Consider the following 5,527-nt stretch of genomic DNA (forward strand, 5'->3'; position numbering starts at 1 on the left):
ACTGCCCCCAGAGGCACTGCAGATGTGGCTGCTGTATCACATGTGTGTCAGTAGGTGGCAGAGAGGAAAGAGGCTACCTCCTGACCTGTGAACATCTGGATGATCAGTAGCCTAATCCCTGGAAAAAGAGAACCTAAGATGACCACTTGTCTGGCACCACAAAGGCCTGAGGGGGCAGACCATGCCCAAAATGTCCCCTGCTTGACATAATATATAACCTAGGCACCACTAAGAGAAGCAAGTGTTTGGTGGAGAAATGGAAGAGAAACAGAAGGATATGGGTACAATGAAGAGAGACAAAACTGGAGACTTGGGGGTAGGGAGGAACAGCCTAATGTGAGTAGGTGGTGATGCCACCTGGGACCAGGGTGGGGGTCCTGGCTTGTGTTGCCACTGGGGGCCATGTTTGAGTCCATGGCCGTGAAGCAAAACCAAAGGTCAGGCAATGTCCCTGGTCTGGGATGCTGCCCAGGAACATGCACATGTCTGAGAGCTATGCAGAACTGGCCCCCTCCTTCCGGTCTGGGCCAGAACACTGAGCAGATCTTGGGTGGCAGCTCTGCCCCCAACATCCAAGAACCCAGAGGAGGCAGGGATCCCAGGCGCTCTAACTTGGACAGTGTCTTAGAAACTAGTTCTCAGATCTGAGGCCTAGATCAGACCTCTGCCAGGTCTGCTGTTGTGTGGACCCCGGATTCCACCTGAGACATACTGGAAGGTCCACTCAATCCAGATCCACAGAGGAACAAATGAACTCAGAGCTTCAGACAACATATCCTGAGATATTCTAGAGGAGACACTGCACCCAGAACAGCAGACAACTAGCTGGACTACTACCTTGGAGGCACCATATCCTGAGGCATCCTAGAGGTACCACTATAATCAGTACAGCTGGAAAAGATCACAGAGACATCTGGACCCTAAGAGATCAGACACAAGCTAGATAACTAGAAAGACAGGCTTCAGTCAGAGACAGCAAGTACAGGCAGCACTAGAGTTAACCAGATGGCAAAAGGCAAGAGCAAGAACATAAGCAACAGAAACCAAAGTTACATGGCATCATCAGAACCCAGCTCCCCCATCAGAGCAAGCCCTGAACACCCCATCACACCAGAAAAGCAGGAATTAGAATTAAAATCACTTCTCATGATGATGATAGAGGGCTTTAAGAAAGACATAAATAACACTCTCAAAGAACTTAAGGAGAGCACTGGTAGACAGATAGAAACCCTTAAAGAGGAAACACAAAAATCCCTTAAGGAATTTCAAGAAAATGCAACCAAACGGGAAAAGGAATTAAACAGAACCATGCAGGATCTAAAAATGGAAGTAGAAACAATAAAGAAATCACAAAGGGACAATACCCTGGAGATAGAAAACCTAAAAAAAAAGATCAGGAGTCATAGACACAAGTATCACCAACAGAATACAAGAGATGGAAGAGAGAATCTCATGTGCAGAAGATACCATAGAAAACATTGACACAACTGTCAAAGAAAACGCAAAATACAAAAAGCTACTAACCCAAAATATACAAGAAATCCAAGACACAATGAGAAGGCCAAACCTAAGGATAATAGGTATAGATGAGGGGGAAGACTCCCAACTAAAAGGACCAGTAAATATCCTCAACAAAATTATAGAGGAAAACTTCCCTAACCTAAAGAAAGAGATGTCCATAAATATACAAGAAGCTTACAGAACTCCAAATAGTTTAGACCAGAAAAGAAATACTTCCCGCCATATAATAGTCAAAACATCAAATGTACAAAACAAAGAAAAAATACTAAAAGCAGTAAGGGAAAAAGGCAAAGTAACATATAAAGGCAGACCTATAATTACAACAGACTTCTCACCAGAGACCATAAAAGCCAGAAGATCCTGGACCGATATCATACAGACCCTAAGAGAATACAAATGCCAGCCCAGACTACTATACCCAGCAAAACTGTCAATCATTATTGATGGAGAAACCAAAATATTCCATGACAAATCCAAATTTACACAGTATCTTAACACAAATCCGGCACTTCAAAGAATAATTGGTGGAAAACTCCAACACAAGGAGGGAAACTACAACCTAGAAAAAGCAAGAAAGTAATCTTCCAAAAACCCCAAAAGAAGATAGTTACACAAACATATCTCCACGGATGTTAGCCCAAAAGCTTGGATTAGCGAAGACTCAACCCACAGACCACATGAAGCTCATGAAGAAGGACAACCAAGAGGGGATGCCTCAGTTCTACTTAGAACGAGAAATAAAAATGCTCAAGGGAGCAAATAGGGAAACAAAACATGGAACAGAAACTGAAGGAGGGGCCATCAGGAGACCTTTCCACCTGGGTATTCACCCCATGTACAGCCACCTAATCTGTTATTGACTTCAGGTGGAAAGCAACAATACCAAACAACCAGAGCCCCCCAGGGTCTAAACCACCAGCCTGGGAACACATAGGGAGGGACCCAAGACTCCAGAGGTATATGTAGGGGAGGATGGCCCTGTCCCATAAAAAAAATGAATGAAAAATGAATGAATGAACACACAGTGGGGGGGGATGTAAGGGCGGGGAGGGGATAGTGAGGGGGGTAGGTGTGGTCACTGCCTCATAGAAGCATGAGAAGGGGGATGGGATAGGAAGTTTCTGGGTGGTGGGAGGAAGTAGGCTAAGGGGATAAAATCTGAAACGTAAATACTACAACCAATTTTAACAAGCGGGGAAAAAAAAAAGTCTTCAGAACCATCATCTTTAAAAAAAAAAAATGTCAGCCCCCTGGGGGTGGGAAATTTTTTTTTCTTGATACTAAAACTTGTTCTGAGAATTGTATATTGCAGAATACACAGCCTTGGTGTATCTACTCATCAAGCATACTGAGCAGACCTGCCCAAACCTCTGATGTCCTGGAATTCCATCTGGATTCAGTGAAGACACAGCATCAGAGGCTTATCAACTTACTCTTCCCCCCACCCCTCTTCTAAAATCTCAACGCCCTTAATCAGCTTGAAAAAGTTAAAGAAGAGTCAGTGCCCCTATTCCCTGAGCTTGGGGACTAATGTGATTAATAATGGTCTGTCTTTCTAGGGACAAGTAGTGGTTTTGTTGGAACAGGGGGGATTAGCTAGGACTTACTGCATAGCCATAACCTACTGGTAGAAATCTGTATAATTATAATCAAGATGAAGTTATAATTTCTTAATTGGTACAAAATTTACTTTGATCTCAAATTTAAGGTTTTCATTGGTACGAGCCTCTTATTAATATAAAAATTAGATGAATATTGATACACTCATGGGCATTGTGCCTGTATAACACATTTAGGAATACAATGCCTAGACCCAGCCCTTTTTTAACTTTTTTAACTGATTTGAGACGGTTAACCTATGAGTTAAGGGACTATAGCAAATTCATATTTTTGAGTTTATTGTTAGGGTGTTTTCCATATTTTATTTAGAAATAGCTGAGAGGAGTTAACAGAAAACAGTCCAGGTTACCTTACATGGATAGTTGGTTTTCAAAACATCAGAAGTCCATAGAACTGATGCTACAAATATTTATATATTAATGTTCATATTGATTAGAGACCTGTCTGCTCCTGACAGCTTCCTGTTGTGGATTCTAAGAAGAAATTGAGCATCCTTGGAGTTACTCCAGTTGTGTGGTAACAGCCACTAGGCAAGAATTGCCTCTCTCCATCTACAGGCAAATTACTGTCCAGAAAAGGACACACATGCAGAATAGTCGACTGATTATATCTGCCTAGACAGAGTAATCAGTCCTTAATAATCCTGCATCACCAAGGTCTGTCAGATGATTCTGGGCCAGAAGGCTGAAGATTTGATGCTCCAACGTTCGGTAGTATAGGGGCTTTTCAGGTGTTCAGAGGTCTCTATAAATTGGCTAAGTTTTAGAAGCTATGCTTTGTGCTTCCCACAGTTATAGTTAACTCAGTCATTCTGGATTTCTGACGGGGTTGAAAACTTATAGCTATTTACCTTAAGAGAAAAGATTTGAGTGGATGGTCGTCAGCTGACATCCATCCTAAAGCCAGGTTCAGAACTAAATGTTTTAGTTAGGATAGATGACAGAGGTGCTGGTTAGTCAACAAAATGATGGACTGGGTATTAGGACTATCTTGTACCTCACTGGCACAAATTGGCATAATTATGCTCTAATTGTATTTTGAGAGACAAGTTTCATTTTAACAGAAAGGGTGATGTGTAGGAGGAGCTAAGGTAGGAGGAGTACTGAGAGGAAGAGAAGGAGTAAGAAGAGGAGGAGAAGAAGGATAGGAGAAGGTAGGTGATGAAAGAGAGAAAAAGGGGGGAGACAGGGAGGCAGATATTCATGTATCTCCACCAGTCAAAGATAGTTGTTATATCTAGGTTGGTCAGTGGGTTACACCTCTGATTGAACAATTCCAAACTTATAACGCTTATGATTAACATTATTTTAAAAAAAATGTATAAATGCAAAAAGGAAAAGGGGGCACGGGATAGGGGTTTTCTAAGGGGAGGGAATGGGGAAAGGGGATGGTATCTGAAGTGTAAATAAAATATCTAATAAAAAATAAAAAAAATAAAAATAAAAAATAAAGATGAAAAAAAAAAAAAGAACTGGCCCCACCCCTCACCTGGGCATTGTGGAAGAGCTGACCCTGGGTGTATGAGAGCAGAAGAGTTGACTCTACCCGATAGCCAGCTGCAGTACTTGAGAAAGCAGTGTCTACACATTACAGGAGTTGCAGGCGAGCCAGCCCTGAGGGTATGATCGGGGGACTTGTCTCCCATGAGACAGCATGGACAACAAAGAGATGCTTCCCTCCCCTCACCTCTTATTACCTGTGGCAAGTAGAAGACCTGCCCCTGGGGTCATACGAGCAAGAGAGCTGTCTCTGCCCCTCACCAGCTGCAGCACTCACAAGAGTGACCTCTGTACCTCACCTGGGCAGAATAGTAAAGCTTATCCTGGTGGTAAGCTAGCTCAAGGACAATCATGGGAGAGATGACCTCACCCCTTTTCTGCCGTGTAGTGACACAAGCAAGGTAGAGAATCCTTTCACCTCTCACAACCTTACCACTTACAGCAGGAAGAAGACCTAGCCTGGATGTAATCAGCGTGGGAAAGCTGGCCCTGTCCCTTACCTCCTGCAGCACTCAGGAGAACAGCTCCTGCACCACACTTGGGCAGCACAGGAGCACTGCCCTGGATGTAGGAGTTGTAAGTGAGCCGGTCTTAGGGTGTGTAACCACAGGAGAGTGAGTGTCCCTTGTTTGCTGTGTGGTGGTGTAGACTAGGGAGTGACACCCTCCTCCTTCTCCTCATTTCTTGCCACCTATGGCAGGTGGGAGAGCTGGCCCCAGGATTATGAGAGTGAAAGAACGGGTCCTGTCCCTCACTGGCTGCAACACTCAGGAGAAAGGGCCCTGTATCTCACCTGGGCAGCAGGGCAGAGCTGCCCCTGGTTGCAGGGGTTGCTGATGAGAAGGGCCTGAGGGCATTAGAGCAGAAGAACCAGCAGGCTGACCATC

The 5,527-nt window shown here is 43.9% G+C and overlaps 1 pseudogene; it reads left to right on the forward strand.

The window, feature by feature from the left end:
• LOC117717416 (small nucleolar RNA SNORA17) lies at window positions 1-119 on the forward strand (annotated as a pseudogene).
• The last annotated feature ends 5,408 nt before the right edge of the window (window positions 120-5,527 follow it).

Source organism: Arvicanthis niloticus, chromosome 11 (genome assembly GCF_011762505.2).
Source record: "Arvicanthis niloticus isolate mArvNil1 chromosome 11, mArvNil1.pat.X, whole genome shotgun sequence".
In the NCBI taxonomy this organism is placed as follows: Eukaryota; Metazoa; Chordata; class Mammalia; order Rodentia; family Muridae; genus Arvicanthis; species Arvicanthis niloticus.